The sequence below is a fragment of the Rhipicephalus sanguineus genome, chromosome 10 (genome assembly GCF_013339695.2).
Source record: "Rhipicephalus sanguineus isolate Rsan-2018 chromosome 10, BIME_Rsan_1.4, whole genome shotgun sequence".
In the NCBI taxonomy this organism is placed as follows: domain Eukaryota; kingdom Metazoa; phylum Arthropoda; class Arachnida; order Ixodida; family Ixodidae; genus Rhipicephalus; species Rhipicephalus sanguineus.
The window spans coordinates 122,215,024-122,238,140 of record NC_051185.1 but is presented as its reverse complement, the minus strand read 5'-3'; the positions used below and the strand labels follow the sequence as shown (position 1 = coordinate 122,238,140).

At 47.0% G+C, this 23,117-nt stretch overlaps 1 protein-coding gene across 1 annotated transcript in view; it reads right to left on the bottom strand.

Moving 5' to 3' along the window:
* Positions 1 to 23,117, bottom strand: part of LOC119372409 (putative protein kinase C delta type homolog) — a 559,671-nt gene that overhangs the window by 311,870 nt on the left and 224,684 nt on the right.

Below are 23,117 nucleotides of genomic sequence, written 5' to 3'. Positions count from 1 at the left end.
CGTGAGTGCATGGCACGCTCGGCGGCACCGCACACACACACACACACACACACACACACACACACACACACACACACACACACACACACACACACACACACACACACACACACACACACACACACACACACACACACACACACACACACACACACACACACACACACACACACACACACACACACACACACACACACACACACACACACACACACACACACACACACACACACACACACACACACACACACACACACACAGACGCGCGCGCGCGCGCGCTCTTGGGCACGAATGCACATTTGGGACCACTTACTTATTACGTACATGGCGACAAAGCACGTACCACGGACTCCGGAGCCTCAATAAGCCAAGTAGAACGCGAAAGCGACGTGAGAATTCTGAGAATTTTTTAGTAACAGAGCTTTCTAGAAGATTTGAACATCGGCTTCAATCCTAACAATTGCAATGGGAGCTGCAAAAGCTACCTGAATGTTCTATACTCCGTCATCGTGTAGCATAAGGCTTATACATGAGACATAACGTGGCATTAACGTTGTTGTTACTCTTCGTCTTGTTCTTATTGTTGTTGTCGTTGCTGTTGCTGAAGGTTTGAAAAGGAAATCTATCGTCTCTGAACTCTTCATGTTTTTCTGATATTGATAAAAAGTAAGCAATATATAATTTAGCCTGCGTCACCGACTGCACGAAATTTTTCTGTTATTTAGTCGCTTTAAAGGGGACCTGTACCCCCAAAAAACATGTTGTTTTTATCGGCTGTTTGCTTGTATGACTGAAGTGGAACCAGTGAAAGCAGTGAGAACAAAACGTTTGATATTTGAAATTGTCTCCGAGTGGGTTTCCGCACCTACTGGCAGCATCGTACATTAACAATTTCTGCTGTCAGAATTGAGGTACATGCTGGGTATATGCTGGGCGTTTTGATTGGTTCGAAATAACAAAATATATTGTGCACGCTCGCAATGTGCTCAGTGTTAGGAATTTAATAAGTGTAATGTGCTTATTACTTGTTAGAGATGCAAAGAGACGCCAACCTCTGTATTACAATTTCAATTTCTGTGCAACTGGCACATGCTGGCTCTGTGGAACGAACTAGGCGGAGCATAGCTTTCATCAGCACACCGAAATTTGCAATTTCTGTATAAATAAAGGACAATATATTCCTGTGTGGCAAAACGCATAATTTCGTGGTACACATTATTTCTGACCCGTTCTGACCTCTCATTCGTCAGCATAGAGCCGTCTTCTAACTTGGGCCGCACCGAAGCCGTCAAAAAAATTCGGCTGATCCCACGCATTGTGGGAATTGGTTTCATGCGAAGCAGTCGGCAAAGTATTGTCTCTGTTGCATTTTTTTTACTTTGAGCCAAGCGCTACGAGGTGGATCGACGTCTTTTTGTGAGTGCAGTAGTGGTGTGCACATCATTGTCTTACCAAGAACGCCGAGCACACTAACGTTTAAAGGGTAACTTATGGTCTGACGTAACCTCAGCACTCACGTTAGAACAAAGACGTCAGCATTATCGAAACAAGGTGCACTTCACGGTGCGATGATTTGAATATCATGCGTAACTTTCTTTAGCGTTTTCCTCTGGGGTCGAGCAACGCTTGAATATAGCTTGCGGAATCATAGGGATAAAAATGTGATATTTACTAGACTGCTATAAAAACGGAGCCAACACTGGAACCACAATTGTCGTCAACCCGACATGACGCCTGTATCATAGGAGTACATATGTAATGTTTATTGCTTTGTTATAAAATTAGACAGCCAGCACTGCAATCTAAATTGACGTTGCACCGACATTACGCCTGTATCATAGGAGTACATATGTAGTGTTTAATGCTTTGGCTTTTCTTACGTGCACTCACATCTAAGTACATGGGTGTCCTTGCATTTCTACCGCATCGAAATTCGGCCGCTGTACCAGGGAGCCGAACCCTCCTCCACGAGCTTAGCAGTCCAGCACCTTGCTTTCAAAGATACCACGGCGGGTGCAGCGGTATAAGAGCCGAAGTGAACAAGCTAATTTGTTCTTGCTTTCCTTTAGTAGTCAGCTTTACCGGCCTTCGTTGGAAGTGCCTGATGATATAGGATACCGTACCCCAGCTCATTAAATATAGGAGCAGCCAACAGCTAAACGTCCGTCTTATCGCTAATTTGGGACCAGCGAGTCATCCGCAGAACTCAGGTTACTGTTTGAAATTGTTATCAAAAGCGAGGCCCTCACCCACGGATAAGACGTCGAAACGATTCCTAAGATAAATGTATTGCGATGGAAGCTGTTGGATTTGAAGTTTTCGAATACAATACACACTCAGGTATTCGAGTTGGGGGAAGCCCGTAGGTGTAATACAAATAATTGTTTTTACTCGCTAGCTACTCGGTCATAACGCAAACGTTAATCAAAGTGTACATGCTGATTGCCAGCAACGCGCAGTTAGACTCATCCTGCCATCCGGTTGCGAAATTTTTAAATGGCTCAATTTGTCTCTCAAACTGTTCCCTAGCTGGTAACGCTGTACTTCCTCCCCAGAACCCGTGCTTTGGAGGGCAAAGTTGGGCGTTCGCACATTAGATGTGCTGAGCGAGGCCCCCACAGCTTCAGTTAACAGCAAAAAGAGTGTTTGCTGAGCTTGCACAATTTGGGGCTCAGGTTCTGTGGAGGAATAGCGGGTTAGGCGATGCCCTTGTCCGTACGATTCATCTTATTGAATTGCAGATCTGTCCCATCTATCGTGGGGGAGAAGAAGGGGGTCACCGCCGTACACTGCAGAAGCAACGAGAAACGGAGGAAAGTGTCACGAAAGTCAAGGGTTTTCCGGGACTGGGCAAACAGCCATTTCTTCCATGCGATCGCGCCACAACGAAGCCGAAAGAGGGGTCGGAGAGCTGGTGCACTTTAGAGGGTGAGCAGAATGGGGAAAGGAAATTGTGACGCCCTCTGCACAGCTCTCGCGAGCAGCTAAGCAGAGAACAGAAGGATTAGGCTATCACGCGGGGGCCAGAAGCAGGGTTATTGCAAAAAGAAAAGCTATAGCCTTATATTTCTTCCGCAATGCTGCTTTCTTGAGCTCCGCATTTCAGGGCAGCCGCTGCATTGGCTACATTCTCCCAGTCACTGAACCGTATCGGCTGTCCTCATATGACGCGTCGGCCTCAATTGAAGGAAATAGTGCGGACGCGTTGGCCAGAGGGTAAATAAAATCAATTGAAAACTAGGTTGTTTAAGTTTTGCGAAACAGGCCAGTGGTCTCAATGTGGGCAGGAAGCAGATACAGCCGAAATGGACTAGGGTCAGTCAACATTGTCAAGGCGAATGCACAACGACCACTCGCAGACATTTTGTCAGTGCTTTGAAAAACGTGCCAAGCGTCTTGACGCTCTGGCTCGCACGAAGGAAATTCTGGAGGAAAGCATCAGCGTTGTGGAAAACGTATAAACGCACTGCTACGCCTACAAGGCGCGCGCCTTTGGTGTAGCCGCATCAGAATGTTGCTTCGGCAATTGCGGTTCGCGGCATATGCAGTGTCCTCGCTTCTGTGCGCAATTTTCTTCAAGAAATGGAAGTCTACGTTGGCATTCGCGGAATAAGCCAAGCAATGGCTTATGATCAGAGACAAGTATTAATTACGGTCCCAGCAGGTAATCGCGGAACTTAATAACGTCCAAAACAAATGCAAAGGCATCCCGCTCGAACTGCCAATAAGCTCGCTCAGCTGGAGCATATCTCTTCGCGAGTGGAATCCTACTGCTTTGTTTACACCGGCCACATGATAGGTGTAAACCACTGTTATTGGCGGCGAGGAGTTACGGAGTCGCCCTCTATCGGACGCGCCTCGATTGCGTGCTAGGCAGGATGCCGCCGGCGCGTGCCCCATAGGTTTCGCTGCCGGCGCTCTAAATATCACCTCGCGGAAGCCCACCGGGACATTTCTGCAGGTACTTCCGGAAAGAAATATGTTCTTTCTTGTCAAAAGAATAGTTTTCGACGAACAGAAAGTACAAGATAGTTTACAGTCGCTGTTTCGTTGCAGAAAACGGAGCGCCCGCTTCACACTATCACCGCGATAAGGACCCGTCAGCCGGCTTCTTGCGTAAAAGGTATAGTCAGTCGCTGAGTGCAGATTGTGTGAAATATCTCGTTAGAGTAGACTGCCTGTATAACCAAACGGAGTATAACAGAAAGAAGCCTCAAGCCAGCGATCGCACGCGTTGGCGACGACGGACGGCGCCCCTGCATGTATGAGCGTCTGCATGTATGCTCGTACTGATGTTTGCAAAATATAACAGCACGAAAGACGGGACTAAAGACAAAAACCACAGGACGAGTGCTGCCTGTGGCTTTTGGAACAGCACTTGTCCTGTGGTTTTTGTGTCTTTAGTCCCGTCCTTCGTGCTGGTATATTTTGCAAATGTCGCACCAACTTTCCCGGACGAAGTCTCGTACTGATGGCTTCGCTTTTGCTACGAGCGCGTTTTGGCACCGCGCTGTGAACTTTAGGCCGCAAAATATGAGAACTTGTGAGTACACAAACAACTACTGTTGCGCGGACGCTATCAGAGCAGTTCAAAAGCAATTTCGCTACAACTACGGCTTCGGTGCGCATGGCAACTTTGTGATGTGCCGTCCCGACGATTCAGTATTTTTTTTTTCGGTCTAAATTCGTGTACGTTTCAATGTCATTTGACAAATTGTCTCGCACTGCGTATTGATCGGCCTTCTCATCGGGCAAATGCTGCTGCTTTCGTTTTTTAGTCAGTGCATTCGTTTCGTTTGGTGCTCACACAAAACGTGAGCAAATGCGACGCCTTTTTTAGTGCTCCTTAATTATCGTTCCATTTGCATTCCAGTGAACTTGCCGCTCTCTGTCACCAACAAATTCATAGAACAAAGCTTCACCACCTCGAGATTGCTGGTGGAAAGAGAAGTAGTCTACGAGAATGATCATGGTAGTAGCATGCAACGCCAAGAAAAAGAAAGAACAGTAACGTTCGCCGGACTTGTTCTGCAAACGTCGGCTGTGAACTAGGACCAACGTGAACTTGAAATAGCGCTGAATAAAATAGAAGTTGCAGCAACCAGCAGCCGCAAAACAGGATAGTAAATATTTGACGAGTACCCCAGCAATTTTGGCAGCAGTGTCGTGTCTAACGCCAACAGGGTGGCATATCTTTCCCACGTAGATAAGTGAGGCTCCAAAAAAATACTTGGGGTTGGAGAAGCCCAACGTGAGTTTGAGAGTGGTACAAATAAATTTGGGCTTTTTAGCACATAGTGTTTGCGTCAGGGGAATGCAAACTTGACTGAAAAAATGTTATTGACAACATAAATGCAGCACACAGCCGGAGCATTTGACTCTCTCGCTATGTACGTCCACCAGCAAACGTCGCGTAGCTTAGGAAGACGAAAGCCAGATGCCTCTTCAAACGGGAAGATTGACCGGCGCGGCGTCAAGACGAGTGACGCAAAAAGTAATCGTCACGTGATGACGTCACCAGATGACGTCATCATGACGTCACAGATCTCTTAAATTTGTAACTTCATTATGACATTACCATGACGTGGCATAACGTGATGTCACATGATGACGTATTCACACGACATGGTCCCTTTGAATTGCCTCTGTGATCGGTGGGCCGATCACGGAGGCAATGCGAAATGTCGAAAGCCCTTGATGCATCATCAAACGGGAAGATTGCCCGTCGGCGTCCCGCATCGGCGACATCAACATGAGTGATGCAAAAATAATTGTCACGTGATGGAATCATCACATGACGTCATCATGACGTCACAGATCGCCAAATATGTCGCGTCATTATGGCGTCACATAACATGACATCACATCACGTATTCACACGTCATGGTCGCTTTGCATTGCCTCCGTGATCGGTCACGGAGGCCGTGCAAAACCGCGTTAGGTGCAGAACGCTTTTGGAGGGGGGCGCGGGAGAATCAGCACATCGACTGACAAGAAGAAGTAGAAGATGGCTTTCGCTTTCCAGTCTTCTTTAGCGAGTGTATAAGGGACCCTGTGAGTTTTTTCATTCAACGTATCTAAACAATGACTTGCGCATCTGCAGCCGATTTTGTGGACGCTGAGCACGGGGCCGACAAGTCAAGAGGTCGCACAGGAGTGTTCTGAGATGGTATCGCACGTGGTAAAAGGTAGCGCCTTTTCCATCCTGTGGCAGATAAGCATCATTTGCCGGCGGGAAGCGCGCGTGAGCCATCGTCTCAGTGCACACTGCCTGCTACTCACCGAACACCGCAGGCCCGACGCAGTAACGAAAGTCTTCGTCGCGGAAGTGCTTGTTGCACACAAGACTCGTAGCCGCTGACTACTTGCCGGTTCTTAGCTTTGCAACCCATGCTTGACGCAGTTTCTCGTCCCGCGGGTACCGGTGCAGGCTGACAGTGGGCTCCGTTGCGTAAGCCCGGCACTGCGGCACCGAGCGGTAGAGCCCCATGTTCGGCACCTTCGGAGGCAGCCACTCTATTACAATGGCTTCAATTGAGTAGAAAATGCGAGAAAACTTCCGTATTTGAACAGACCGCAGCGCATGTGGGACTTGAAACTCGTTTTCAAAGCACGCGGCAGCGCTCCACAAGCAGCCGACGCGGCCGCTGAGTCCACGTGATCCTGCCAAGCACGTCACGCCGACGGTGGCGCCGGCGCTTACAGTGGTGGTACTCGCGGCCAATAGCAAGCGGAGACGCGTCGCACTCGAGGCGCAACGGCTTGTTGGATGAAAATTCGCGAGAATTGTGGCACATGAGAGGGTTTCCGTACATTGTTCAAATGACGGTTGGTGCCTTGATGTCCACATAAGCAAATGATACTCAAGTTTTCATCACCAACGGGGTGCTAAAACTTTTAACTTTTAATTTTATTTCAAGTTTCTAGTGGAAATCCTGTACTGGGCCCCGGAGGAGACGAGCGTGCTGAGCAAGACGCCTATTTCAAATATTTCTGCATGTCTCAAATAGTGCGCATTGTCTTCCCCTCGAGCATAATTGTCTACGCTCTCAATGTGGATCGCGCCTTAGTCATGCCTTTTTACGTTGTGAGGCTTGGAGGGTGAGGATTGAGGAATTGTTTCTCTGCGGGGCGCATCTTCGACGAGACCATGCTATTCTTCTCCCGCGCTCTCACGCTGTAAGCAAAAGTTAGCCGAGATGGGGGTTTTTGCGGCTCATTACCTCTGAAAACTCCCTCGGTCCTAAAATTACTACCTCATGTTGGAGTAAAAGTGGTACATGACAGAGTTTCACCACCACCTCTGAGGAACATAGTAAATGGATGTCACAATCCAATTTTACTACGTATGGAGTTTTCAGTCACGTGATTGATAATCACCGTTTGAGAATTTTTTCCATGTTACCTCAATCACTCTTGCTCCCCCTGCTTCGGCGGCTTTTGTCCGCCGAGGAGCGCTCCTTCCAGTTCCAGTGAAGGTATGCCAGCATCACAAATGTTTTTATTTTTATTTTGTTTGTCAAAGCTGGTATGACATTGTCGCGCCTCATGGTTGACCCTCAGCCTGCGCACTTTCACTGGAACTGCAGCTGCAGAAGCACAACGAGCGAGAAAAGCAGTCTCTGAATGAAAGGGCTTGCTCGAAGAGAAAAAAACCTACTGGAAAGCCTTATTGCAGATTTTCGCATATTGTTGGCGTGTCTTGTCTAGTGGCCCTGAAGTAAGAAGCTTGCGCTGTATATGTCTGGTAGCGGTGATGGCAAGTTCAACTCGAGCCGGCGTCCGGCTCCGCACTATCGGGCTGAATCTCAGGTGCTTCTTCTATCATCGAGCGGCCGTGCGCGTACGAGCGCGAGCCTCCGAGCCTAGACGCCGCGGATACTTCGCTTCCGTGCCGAATCGCGAAGAGCTACGCAGAACACTTCAAGCGGCAACAGAGTCAAGCTGTTTGATCCTCCGTGGTTGCTTCCTGGAGAGTGACCGGCTACAACTTCGAAGCGATCACGAAAAAGTCACAGTTTCGCCGCAACGGCGAAGCAATGAATGCGAGCGCAACAAATTGGAATGTAACGAGAAGAACGGAAAGCAGCTCGAAATCGTCAGCGCGTCGCTCGAGCCCAAAGGACGCACGAAAAGAACGCACACAGGATGAGCGCGAACAATCATGCGTCACATCTCGATACTTGAAGCGCACTGCTGAAACATAAAACAGGACGCACGAAACGAACGAACAGGTATGCAGAGCACGAGCGCGAACTAAACGTCGCAGTTGTTACTTATTTGTGTTTGAACAGGGCGCTCCTTTCACAAACGCGGCCGCTGCAGCGAGCGAAGTGAACGTCGTACACTCTGTGACTTCAGCGCGGACATAGCGGGGAAAGCACACGACATACAACCCCCAGCTCTACCCCGCGCCCGCCCCCCTTCTTTCCTTGAGATAAGCGCACGAAGGCGACCACGCCCTGTAGGGCAACGAGCATCGGCGTGCTCCTCGCCCAGCGCGCTCCTCGCGCCATTTCGCTGGTAATGAAGAAACGCTTATAGGCGCCTGCCGTCTCTGAGTCCGGCCAGCGGTAAAGGGTGTGTACATAACGCTCGCCGTTAGCTACGAGGACGATCTGCGTTTCGTGGCGTAGTGGCTAGCGCTACGCGCTGCCGAGCGAGAGCTCCCTGGTTGGATTCCGCGCTTCGGAAGCATTTTTCTGAATCATTTTTCTTTGGGGCGTTTATATATATATACATACTTATACATATACGGTGCATGACGGCGGCGACGGGGACGGACAAAAACCAGCCGAGACAGTCCATATAATTGCTATCAGAATAAAAAGTCTTCGCTACGTCTATGGCACCGCGAGCCGGCCAGCGGCCGGTGTGAGTGCGTCGCCGGAGCAGGTGAAACAAGCGTCGCATAGCTGTTGTTTCACAGAACAGTCCAAACTGTGTACAGTCCAAACGGTGTATTTCGCTCCATGCGGCCGCCGCTGTGAAACATCTAGCGCGAAGGCGAGCCGCGATACGAGGCAGACGGAACCAACGTGCGGTCGCAGGTGCACTGCGAGTACGAGCACGGTGACAACCGGTTCGTTGTAAGTGCATCGCTCCGTAAGACGCCGCAAATAGCGGACACCTATATTTAATTTGTGTCTAAAATAACGATGACGGAAATTGCACAGGAGATTCATTCATTGATCGCCAGCTGTCGTTCATCGCATATTGTGTGACGCTTCATCTCCATTACTTTGCGGCTTTCATTGAAACATATTTCATCAGTGTATTATATACTTATGCATTACCGTTCGAATTGTATAACGTTATTGTTTGCCGCTTCGTTTGTTTGTTTCAATTTGTGCAACCAAGACATTGCCTATGTACGAGCATGTTGTTTACTTATTTTCTTTTCACTTCGCTTTTTCCTTCAGCGCTCTTTGTAAAGCAAAGCAAAATGTACCCCCACCCCCACTCATCGTTCCCACGCGGAACACATGTGGTACTTGTCTAAATAAATAAATAAATAAATAAATAAATAAATAAATAAATAAATAAATAAATAAATAAATAAAGCCTCTTACCCTAACATGCCAATTTTGGTCTGCACCAAACTAAGGAGGACTATGAGAGCACCCAGACGTAGATAGATAGATAGATAGATAGATAGATAGATAGATAGATAGATAGATAGATAGATAGATAGATAGATAGATAGATAGATAGATAGATAGATAGATAGATAGATAGATAGATAGATAGATAGATAGATAGATAGATAGATAGATAGATAGATAGATAGATAGATAGATAGATAGATAGATACGCTCAAGGTGCCTTAGGTTCGCTAAGAAATCCTCCGCATTTAAGAAAGAAGAGAACAAGGGTTGTGAGGACGCTAGTCATTCCTGTCCTGCACACACTCTTGTCCTCTTTTCTCATTTCTGAAATGTATATTCCTCCGAAAGTACTTGAAAAGCATTAAGCATCACAAGTCTCGCTAGCCCAGTCCTTTTCGACAGGCCGTGCCTTGAGGCCTCTCACCTCCGGCAGAGCAGATGTCAACATTTTTAAACACGCGGCGGAGCCGCCTTCTGACAATGACGTGAACGACGAGAAAGAAAATATATTCCGCCCCGAAAATACAGGCTTCATGTTCACCGTCAGGAGCTACGGCGCCTGCGTGGCACCACAATCTCTCGAGAGAATACTTAAGTCACGGGAAAGCAAAATAAAAGGAAAATATAAGAGGAAAAAAAGATAAATGCACAATTCGTGCGCTCCCGTGGTGGAGCCTTCAGGACAACTCCTTCCTCGGCTCGCTCGCTTAAAAGGGGCGGCCGTGTGCCTCGCAGTCTTCCGGTCTGGTTGTACGGCGCGTTAAACAAACACTGCCGCCCGAAGCGAAAGCAGCATCAACTCGCCTTCGTGAACCGTGGTTCCGCAAATAACGCCTCGCGGGCTGGACCAGCAAATCGCGCGTGCCGCTGCGCGCCTTGGTTCTATTTACTCGGGACTGGTGCGGCAGGTCAATTTTCTCTGGGCCGCGCGGAAATCGCTGGGCCTCCTATTTCAACCTGCCGCCGGTATTTGTTGTTATTCTTCACCCCCCTTTTGTTTCGCTTGATCCTTGTTTCTCGCTCGTCCTTGGATGCCCTCACGAAAGTGCTTAGCAACGGGTTGTGAAAGCGAACTCCTTCAGAGGTAAATTCTGCTTGCCGCATGCTCATGCATCTCCTACAAGTATCCCACGAGAGTGCAGTTGCGTTAGGTGCACTTTCTATTGGGTTTGATCTCACATTTTTGAAATATGTGTTGTCCTTCTTTAGTATTACCGGGAAATTATGGCGCAAATAGACACAGGAAGAGCACCGCTATGGTTCAATTAAAAAATGCAAGTTAAACAACCTGAAATAAAGTAGACGCATACGACATGCGCGTGGGTTTCGCCTCGTGCGTCGGCGAACATAGAATTCACTGCGTCAAAAAGAAACGGAACTTTTGAATTAAAATTAAACTTTTCAGTACACTTGAATATAGATGTTTATTTCATAAGCAATACAGATCATGTGGAGTGAGACAAAAAGCTGCTTTCAGGCAGCTTGACAAGGCTCTCACTCCCGGCATCTTGGACTTGAGTCAGCATTTGGCCACAAACCTACAGCTATATTTGATCGATACAATAGATAGAAATCGTATGTACAAAATGATTGAAATAAATTAATGCACACTATGTTTATCCAGAAAAATAATACAATAATAACCGAACAACAGCACAACGAATACATGGTACACAATCTTGCACGAATCCTGATATGGTGCACAAATAATGAAAATGTTCAGTTTATTTCAGAGTAAAAAACGAAAGTCAGAGGAAGAGGATGTAAAATTGAATACAATACAGAATACACGTTACATGTAGCACTGCTTAAGAAGTTCGAGTGTTAAGTATTGTTTATGTATATCGTATTCATAAAAATGATTTAATATTCTAGGAATGTAGCAACACAGCCTATGTTCACCATAGTTAGTTCTGCTGAGGCGCACATCCCAGGTATGCGAAATGTCCAGTGCTATAGCTACGCGGATATCATAGTTGAAAACAAGAAGAAATGCATATGGGCCGGGCACGTAGCACGTCGGCAGGATAACCGGTGGTCATTAAGGGTAACTGACTGGATTCCAAGAGATGGCAAACGCGTGAGGGGGACACAGAAAATTAGGTAGGTAGATGAGATTAAGAAGTTTGTAGGTATAACGTGGCAGCAGAAAGCACAGGACCGGGTTGATTGGCGGAACATGGGAGAGGCCTTTGCCCTGCAGTGGGCGTAGACAGGCTGATGATGATGATAGCTACGCGGGTTTATGTTTAGGATTACTTAAGCCACGAGAAAACACATCTGGTACGCACCACGTGGTTGAAGTGTTTATTATGATATGTCAGTGCAATAACCCTTCCAGTTGTCGGTCAGTGCTCGTACCCGTCCGCTTCTTCGCGCTCGTCTGTGTTGCGCTGCCCATATCCCGATTTGCCGTGTTGCGCTAGTACAGCAGTATTGTTAGTAGCGAGTACTACAATTTAGATTACTGTTATTCTATTGTCATAACAATATAACTTCTGGGGTTATGCGAGCCAAAATCACGATATAATTATGAAGCACGCCGCAGTAGAAGCCCCTTGAAATTTAGAGCATTTGGTGTTCATTAACGTGCACTAACATCGCACAGTAGACGGGACTCTAGCATTTCGCCCATCCAAATGCGACCGATGCGGCCGGGTTCGAACCCGCGGGTCAGCAGCCGAGTACCGTACCCAGTGTACCACCGCTGCCGACTAAGACTACAATTGCCAACTGCATTTACTAACCCGGTTGTGTCGTATCTGCTGAGTAATAAGGGAGTGATTGTAACTACGAAAGCCTTGCTTTTGAGAGTGCACACACGTGCTTTTATTCCGCACCGTGTTTCATTATTTTGGTAAAGCACAAAGGCAATGCGATATCACCATGCATTGCAGAGCAATCATCGCCATTGCGTCGCTGCACGCCCGTTGAAGCATGGCCGTATTCAAAATGTTGTCACTTCGTGTCATGTAAAGCAAAACTGATTAAACTACGCGGCCTGCATAACATCTCGTTTCACTGCTTCTGTTTACTGCAACACGCATCGCGAAAGAGCGCCGCTTGTCGACGCATAACTTTGCCCCGAGCAGTGTAAGTGAAAAAAAAAAAGTTTCCCAGACTTCGCTAGTGTTGTTCAGAACAACGCCGAATGGCGCGCGCTTGTGAACGAGAAGTCAAAATCACCCCCGAAGAAGGCGTCCGTTTAGTTTCGCGTCAAATGGACGAACGTCAGAGCGCCTGAGGCTGATTGCTTTAGTCGCCTCGGGTGACGAACAGTGCGTTAGACAGCTAGCGCGCATCGGGCAGCCAGCATCCGACGGTGGGCGGGACGTGCGCGACGCAACCCGGAAGCCCTGGCCCTTGTCGTTCCCGGAAAATAAATCAAACGGAACTGGCTGGACCTCGCTTCTAGGGGGACGATAACGGTTAGTTGCCTGTGACCACGCCCCCTTAAGGGTTGGTCGTTGGGTCAGGCAGATCGATGTTGATGAGAACGCGCCTCGTGGATGTGACGTGACATGGGATGTTCCTAGGAAATTTATACAACGTTTTTCGAGAAAAGCAAGCAATCGCAAATGAAAAAAGAAACCACTCGGCAAGAGACGCCACAAGAGATGCTACCTTGTTGCTTAACTCTGGGGCACGCTAATGTCTCATTACCTGCAGCTGTAGTGGGAAAAGCCCGAAAAGGCTAAGGTTCCGGGTTAGATCTCTCGAATGTGGAATACCTTTCGTTTCGAAGCGAACTTTATTTTTTTTAAAAAACCACAGAATGATATTTTATTGTAGCTTCGGGCGGCGGCAACGACAGTTTCCAATTTCAAGAAATATTGTCCGCATCGCAGGCTTCCGCAGAACCCTGTGTGGAGCGATAGCCGCTTTGTAGAAACCTTTCAATGCAAGGAAGAGCAGGAGACATGGTGACATTTGGAATTTCTCCGGTGCATTCATATAGGTCAGGATTTTCATGCTCACGAATATGTTTTGATTAGACTGTTGCCCATGAGCGCCTTCAAGAACTGTTGCGCTGCTTGACGAGGCTTTCGACGTGCGCGGTCAAGCTTGTCGTGTTCACTATTCTCGGATAGGACTTTAGAAGGCGAATGAACACAAGCCAGCACCAACGGGCGCGCACACCGGACTGACGTCATGAGCCGGACGGCCGGTGGCCCCGCCTTCAGAGAAAATTGGCGTGTGCATGAGCGGGGACTATTTATTTAGACGCGGAGGTAATCGGCTGCCGCGCATCGGTCGTCCGGGTGGGGCCCCTCCGGACTTCTTAAGTTGAATCCGACTATGGTTCCGTCGTAGACTTCGCATATTTCTCTAAGTTATACCCAGCACCTCCGGAAGTGGCATGTTGCATGCCACTGAAAAAAAAAAAAAAAAAAAAAATATATATATATATATATATATATATATATATATATATTTAGAGAGAGAGAGAGAGAAGAGACCCACCATAGCGGTTATCTTAATTTTATTTGCCAGCGGTTTCGACCGGTGGACAGCTCTTCGTCAGGGCTTATCAGTTATAAGCAAATGCCGCATTCAATGTGCTATACATATTCATATATATCGCACTCACTTCTTCGCCCTTGATGCGAAACTGACTTTTTTCTTCTATGCCCCGTTATCCTTCCCGCCATACAGGGTAGCAAAACAGCCGTGCGTCTGGTTCATCTCTTTGTCTTTCCTCTTCCTCTTATCTCCCTCTCTCTATTTGTGTGTGCAGGACAAAAGCTTGTTTCCCGTCTAATCCCATGAAAGAAAAGCTAAACAAAAAGTCACAGTTTCACCTCAAGGGCGGCTCAATGAATGCGATAGCAAGAAATTGGAATGTCACAGGAAGAACGGCAAGCAGCCAGAAAACTGCTGCGCCCTGCTCAAACACAAAGAAGGACGCAGAAAAACAACGCACAGGTATACACAGGACGAGAGCGAACTGTCACAGTTGTTACTTCAACAAGCCCCTACTTTCGCTCTTCTAGCTAGCACTCCTTTCGCATTGCGGCCGCTGTAGCGAGCAAAGTGACCTTCGTACGTTCCATAGCTTCAACGCAAACTTTGCGGTGAAAGCACAATACGTACAAACAAAAATTCCCTCAACAGAAAAAACGCGCGAGCATGGTCAACGACGCCCTGTATGCCAATGTAAAAGTCGAAGGCGCACGTCCCAATTCCGGCGAAACACTAGAGAGTCTTAGAATGGGAATCCAAGAAATTTGCGAGCCGCCAGGGTGTATGCGCAGAACGCAAGCCACTTTCGGACTACTGTGCTTGCGTTGTCCCAAGACCCTGTAGCGCCCTTCTTTGGGCGGCGAACAAAGCCGGAGAGCGCGCGGCCTCAAGAGAAGGAAATAAAACAGCGCTTGGCAGTGGCACGTGCAATCACGGTTCGGGTTCCCTGCTGGAGTCGGTTCTGGTCACAAAAAAATGACAGTTTCGCCTCAAGGGCGAAGCAATGAATGCGATAGCAAGAAATTCGAATGACACAGGAAGAACACCAAGCAGCTCTATACCTTAAGTGCGTCCATCAAGCGCAAAGGACTCAGGAAAATAAATAACACGCACAGGATGATCACGAACTAACAACGGCAACAGCTCGACACTTGCAGCGCACAGTGTCGCAGCTCAAACACAACGAAGGACTCTCAAAAAGAACGCACATGTATACACTGAACGAGCGCGAACTAACAACTGTCCCAGTCACATATTCGTGTTTGAGCGGCACGCTGCAAGTCAACGCTCTTATATATTTATGTTTTCTTGAAAACTGCGGCGCGTGCAGTGGCTCCTGCGCGTCTCCTGCCGCGCGGTGGCGTTCGACGTATTGTTACCCGACGTTCCACATCGAAATGTACAGAAATGGGCCACTTTTTAGCGCGCCCTCAAGGGCAATTTTCGAACCGATGCAAAATCTAGGATCAGTTGCCTTAAAGCGCACCCTGCGGGCAATCACGCGGCTAATACTGCACACGCGGAAGCACCTCTGAGACCTGCATACCGCCAGCGTTAAATGGTGTATATAAATAGCTCGGTGTTAGTATGCTGCGTAACCGGTGGCGCTTGGCCAAGTTCATCAAAGCGGCGCGCTGAGGAGTGAGGGGTCGCAGGTTCGAATCCCGGTGGCGCACCGTCTGAGTTACCACCTTCCTTTCCTTTATGTCACGACAAGTGTTGCTAAAGAATCGCGGTTGTCGGGATTCTTAAAAGAAATAGTTGATGCTGTCCACTTTCTGGTAGCCAGATTTACATTAGAGTATTTATATAATATTTAGAGAACAATGGTAACCGCAGCACTTGTGAATAACCTTTTCCGAGAACCTGTTCACCGACTGCCATATTTGCCTGTTTGGTCATGATTTATTATTCCGTGTACGTAGAATGTGCATAACACCAAAAGCGAGAACTTTCCCTTTAAACTGTACACATCGACTCTACCTGTGAAGACATGGCTCAAAGAAAAAGCAATATATGTGCCCTGGACTGTTTGATTGTAGACTCTGTAACCACCTGAGACGATAGAGCATTTCAGGGACATTCTAAAGAGAAAAATCAGAAAAGACCTTTCTATCACAGCTGATGGCATTAGGTTCCTCCCTTTCAAAAAGAGTCCCACCAATAAAACACCATATAATTTGTTTATGTTATTAGGGCTTTATTCGCTATGGAAAAGTCGCATGATTGACGGACACGCCGAGCCACCACGATCGACGAGTTCTGTCTTCCGAGAAGAAGCTGCTCAAATACGCAATGTTGGTGAGACTTTTGAGCCCGTACCGGAGTGGCTTGCACTTCTGGACGCTTGTGTGTGTTTGCCTGAGCTCTGAAATGCCTCCTATTTTAGGGAACAATGTGGCGTTGTGTATGTTAAGGTAATTATAATGTGACGAATTATGCAGTGCGCGGTTCACAGTAGGAACAGGTCATCTTTCCATGCAGTGATGAAAAAGGGAAAGGCGTGTGGCGTAATTGTCTAAGGCAGCGCGCTGCGAAGCGATGCGTCGCAAGTTCGAATCCCCGGTGAGCGCTTCGGAATTCTTCTTTTCTTCAGAATTATTTTTATTTGTGGATTTTATGTATATATATATATATATATATATATATATATATATATATATATATATATTTACGTACACACACACACACACACACACACACATATATATATATATATATATATATATATAGATATATATATATATATATATATATATATATATATATACATGCACATATCCATATACATATATATATACATACATACATATAGATATACGGGACGCGACGGCGACTACAAAAATCCGCCGAGAGTGTCCATATAATTGCTACTGCAATAAAAAAAACTAGCAGTTGTTCCGTGTACGAATACAACCGATGAGCGAAGCTCCTTAGCAATGGGACGCGAACGACTGTGCGCCTGATCTCGCTTCTGGCTTTCGTGAAGGCGGTAGGGTGGAAAGCTGGTGGGGAGAGCGTCTGCTGCGCTCAACGCCACGCGCGCTCATTATCTTTTTGCGCCGGCGCCCGGGTGGGCAGAGCGTCTGCTACTACCTTCGACAAAGCGCCCGTAGTGCGCTAGAATGATGGTGGTCGTTTCACAATCCAGGATAAAGGTGGTGATAGTGCAGACGACCATCATAACCAGTTGTGCACAGAGCTTGTTTCTTTTAACCTCGAATTTCAGGTGCGCTAGAACCAAAGCGCTCAAGGCCTAAGCATTTCCTCTTAAATCACCGGCCACTGCAACCCAAAACGATGTTTAAGAGAAGGAAGCTTCAACGGCGACAGCGGGGTGCGAGCTTAAGGAGCTTCGCTCCTAAAAAGCATGGGCCCCGGCCACAGGTAAAGGCTGTTGCCCAGGAGACGCGGCGCACGATGCATGCACAACGCGGACGTAGAAGCACGTACGTCGCTGTGAAAATTCATAATAGACAGTTTTAGTTGTGCGTCCGCAAGAGCTCTGCGAACGCAGGTTGCCATTGGAAATGGCTGGCAGCATGCGTTCGCAGTGCGGACGCACAGCTAATACTGTCTATATTATTACGTGACGGCTAAGACTTTTTAAATGCGTTATTTCAGGCCCAATATGAACCTATCAAATTTTCTCTTTTATTGAAAGCTCACTGAAGAGAAAGGCTTGCAGAGACTGGTGATTAGAATGTCACGCAGTAGTGACGGCGAGGAAGCGAACACGACAGGCACTAGATAAAACGTTTTATTGCGCGAACTTTTCCCCATGAAAGAAAAGCGAGTTTTAGTACAGCGGACGTAGCGCCCGTTAGGGCGCTGCATTCGCGGGAACGCTGCACTTCGCATACTGCATGCGCATGAGAAGAAGTTCTGCGCAGGCGCTCTATGCGAAATGCAGCGTTTTTGCGTACGCAACGCCGTTACGAATGGTACGTCTGCAGTGCCACGACCTCTTCTATAAGTTACACAGGAGGTCGTGCGCAGTACTAAAACACGCTAAAGGCTCAAGGTAGACGTACAATCAACACTCGCTGTACAATGATAACTGCGAGCTTGGACGTCGGTAGTCGGTACGGTGTAAGACATATACTATTATTTTGCACCATGGTCGTCGGTAACCTGACCATCGGCGGGACGCGTCGTCTGCTACGCATCAGTGTTCTTACCTTCCAGCGTTATCGCTGCTACTCGGGCAACTCTACAGTGAACTCGGTTACACCTGTCCTGCGCGTAATCTTAACAGAACAGTCTGACACAATCGCGAAGTTTCCGAACATTGCTGCGCAACCCCCGATGAGTGGTGATAACAGTTTTGTCGCTGTAGCCCGATTACATTAAGATAAAGAAATAAGCGCGCGTGGCAATAGCAACAATTGAATTAATTATGAAGCAATTGGTAAAATATTTGGCATTAGAATGATGGTCAAATTTCATTTTCTTTATTGCCCACTTCGAATGCGCCGGCACACGGATCGGTGAAGGTAAGGCCCCTCCCTTCGGTGTGCAACCGTCACACTACCTTAGAGTGTGTCTTGACACATGCCGTAGAAACTGCCAAACCGATTTCACTAATTTTAGCTGGCCTTCCGCTCCAGAGACGCTCTTCCCCTTTCCTAGTCACACATACCGCATAGACCCATAAAAATAAAATAATTGCTCAATGATTGCTCAGCCACTGCCACGCTGAATGCCCTCCCTTGCTACACGTTATGCCTGGCCCATATGAAATACGATATTATTTACATAAATAACTTGTCTGGCTCAGTAAGCGTCTCCTCACGGCAACCTTTTTTCATTTTACTTTTGAATTGTAGAAATGCAATTATCCATTAGAGCCGAAATTATTCATAGGTAACATTACGTCACGAGTCGGTCGAAAAATTACGTGTGAAGTCGGAAAACGCCACTTTCCGAACATTGAGCAAACCCGCGTAAGAGTAAAGAGTGCACACGCAACACAAGGTACAAGTAAGAAAGAAAGACAAAGAAGATTCGTGCATTGAATGCTCTTCAAGCAATAAAATTAAATGTAAATGTGTGTCTATTGTCACTGCTGGTGCTGCAGCAAAGCAAACAGCACAACCAGCGACATATGCGCTTAACTTCAGCTCCTTGACGGCGGCGGCAGCAAGCAGACTAATAACACAGACAACAGCAATAGCTACACGCGAGAAGATGGCGACAATGAGTGCTATCAGCAAAGTGTAGTCCTCTCGGGGTGGTTCCGTGACAATATGCACAGATCCGAGGTATGTTTACAGGAACGTGTGATAGCGTAGCTCTACCCACAGAACGGGACTGCGATAAGGCCATATGCACAGCGGCAGCCTCCGGCAGGACCAGCAATACATCTGCTCTTCCTCAGACCTCATGTGGAGCTCAAGCACAAATGATGCGCGTGTACTTCCGTAGGCAACGCAGGTGATGACTACGAGACAATGCTGCAGGTGCGGGCGGCAGCGCGCCCTCGAGTTCCTGTTGATGAATATGAGCTCTGTATAAAATTATGCCTCCTAAAATAAAGCAAATGTCTGATATAACACTTTTGTGCAGTGTTTGACAGCATGCGTGGACACTTCGGTGCATGGATGTTCTCGTCAGGTTGCGCCAAAGTCACGTTACAGTTATCATTCCGTTTGCGTAAGCTCACTGTTGCTGCAGTCTCCTGTATAGACTAGAGGTGTGATGTCGCCACACGCCGAAAGGCCAGTACGAAATCCTGGATATGGCTCTGAAATCAACTGCGATCAACGCATCCCTTTTTGTAGAATTCTCTGACTTTCTTTAACTTTGCCTTTAAACGAATATCTAGCAACGTTCACCCGAGGAGTGTCCCCTTGCATAGCGTGTTATTTATGCTGATAACATCGACATTTCGTTAGCCCGAACAAGTTTTCTTTTTCTAATTCCGGCCGAGGAACTTGTGTCAACACCGGGAAACCTTCCTTGCTAAAAAGGGGGACGTCAGATGTACTCATGATTAATTAAACAACATCAGCACCCTTCGAACAGAACCGAGCCACCAACTAAGAAAATGACGCCGCAGAAGGATGCCCCTACTGACGCAGCGGCAGTATCTCTGCCCGGTCTGTCGCTTCCTTATATTGCCCAGAAGAAAAAAAACGATGTTTATACATCCGGGAGCATCTACAAGCAGGCTTTGAGATGAAATTAAGTTGGCTTAATGTAAACATGTGTGGCTGTATGTGTTATGAGTTTATCACTGTATATATCATAATCGTCACCCAGCACCTGGAGTAGCATGTCAGGAGAACTGCCAGGCAAACATCTCGAGCTTCATTAAAATGTTTATCTCTCTCTAAATGACCTGCAATATCTGCCAAAGAAATGAACCGAATGAGAGAACCTTAGCCTTGAACTAGAAGGCGCTCCAATTTCTACGGCCAGATTTAAATATTTTCCATGAAAATGAAGTTTCTTACTCAGTTTCACTGCGTACCTAACAAAATCCGGGAGGTCCCATGCACTGTGACAAGCGATGCAATGCGGAGCCGTCAGCCATTAACTGCGTACACTACATTGTTTGGTTTTGAGACAAATCAAGGCATTCGTGCCATGGCATGTCGTTCACTATAACGTGTTTGTCATCCATGCATGCACACATCTGCATAATGACATTTATGTTTGTCATACTTATGCCATGCCAGTTTCAATATATATTAAGTTCATGGAACGGCCACGGGAGTACTAACACCCTGTCATGTAAATAATGATGTACATGACAAGTATAACAAGATCTTCATGTTACGACCTGTCAATTATGTTCCTTTTAAGCTCATATCGTGGCAGACGCATTTTGCCCTACATAAGATTCACGAAACCGCGCATAGAGCACCAAAACCATGCCATTTAATGATAACGAACATGATATGGTTGACATGGTCTTCATGTTACGACCTGTCAATTCTGTGCGCCGTCGTTTCATGTCACGCTATTGCGATTTTCGTGTACATCAGGTTAATGAAACGGTCGTAAAGGCAGCAAAAGCATATAATCTAATTCACGACGGAGATGAGAAGCATGCAATGAGTTTCATGTTACGATGTCTCATTTATGTTCATCATGCACTCATCTCATGCTCCACCAATTTTACTATACATCACATAAATGAAGCGGTCGCAAGAGCGCCATGACCGTTTCATGTGAATCATGACGCATATGAAATGCACATGATGAGTTTCATGTTATGACCGGTCATTTATTTTCGGATATATCCAAGGCATGCGATACCAACTTTGGTATTTATCAGTTTATCGAAACTGCAACGAGAGCACAAAGCCGTAGGCGAATAGATAGATAGATAGATAGATAGATAGATAGATAGATAGATAGATAGATAGATAGATAGATAGATAGATAGATAGATAGATAGATAGATAGATAGATAGATAGATAGATAGATAGATAGATAGATAGATAGATAGATAGATAGATGCGCTCAAAGTGCCTTTGGTTCACTAAGAAGTGCTTCGAATTTATAAAGGCCTTACTGCAACTCCGTGAATGAACAAAGATCTTCCTTCACCTTATAATTATTCGAACTGACACAAGTGATACGGCAGCAATGGTTCAGTTCTGCTTCGTTTGAGGGCTGCAGTACGAAAGGTGGTTGCAGCCCACGTGCGCGCGCACACACACACATACACACACACACACACACACACACACACACACACACACACACACACACACACACACACACACACACACACACACACACACACACACACACACACACACACGCACGCACGAACTCGCGCGCGCACGCGGGCATGCATGCTCACATCAATAGTCCCTCTTGCAACTTTTGTTCAGTGATCTTAAGCGAACAAGCTTTTGTGCCTGACTAAGTAGATTGCAAAGCGCTCTGCATTTCATTACTTCATATAGTATAAACATGGCAGTGCAACGCCGAGCGAAGGGCATCCAATATGCCTCAAATGCAATCGTTGGTGTTGGCCAATTCGCATGTACCAACAACGACACGTGTGATATTCATTCTTTGTTTTCTATTTTTTTTTAAACACGAAAGTGTTTTATGCCGGGGTCCACCAAGACTTCAGTGACATATTCCCGTCACGGAAATGACGTCAAAAATTTACACGATCAGATGGCAAAGAAAAAAGTTCCGTCAACGGGCATCGAACCCACGACCGCTCGGTCCGCAACAACAGATGGTGGGCACGCTATCCACTGCGCCACGGTCACAGCCTTCAGAGGATTTACAAACGCGCCTTTTATATCTACCACTCTCGCGGTCGGCGGGGTGGTGCGATTATCACCTGCAACGCGTTACACGTCCGTCCTATTCGGCGCGTTTTCAATAGAAGTTCAATTTTGTGAATGCCTTAACACACCGCGAGGTTGCGATCTTAGCCTAAGCGTCGTAAAAGCGTCAGACTCGCTCAGAGCATCAGGCTAATCCAAAGCAAAAATAGCTCTGAGACGAGCGCCTGCTTCAGCTAGCTAGTACACCGCGTTTCCCGCTCACGCACTCGCCCCGTCGCGGCCGGGGGGGGAGGGGGGGGGGGGCACGATGCGCTTTGCGTTTCCCTCGAGGCCAGCCGTGGTGTTCAATCACATTTTAACATGCCGCGGGATGGCGACCAAGTTCTGCGTACAATATGCGACGCTCTTCTGGCTATCACACCTCGTTCTCTGCTTACGCTTTCACCGTTAACTACTACAGCTACCACAAGGTTTTGTGTATTCATTTAAGATGCAATTAGCTATCGGGGTGCAGATGTACCACGAATCATCAAAGTGGGTGCATCCACGTTAAACGGTGCTTTAGCTGCCAGACATCAACATACATACGCAAACTCTCTTATATCAATGCACAGTAAACATTCAGTTACTTCTGTAAGGGAACACTTTACTTTCGTGTTATTCCGATTCCTATGACGGAGGTATCAACCATCTTTTTTTCTGGGAGTTGCGCTGCGTTCCTGTAATTGGATGGAGTGCTTAAGCGTTTTTCTCTACCTAAAAAGAAAGCTACTTAGCACT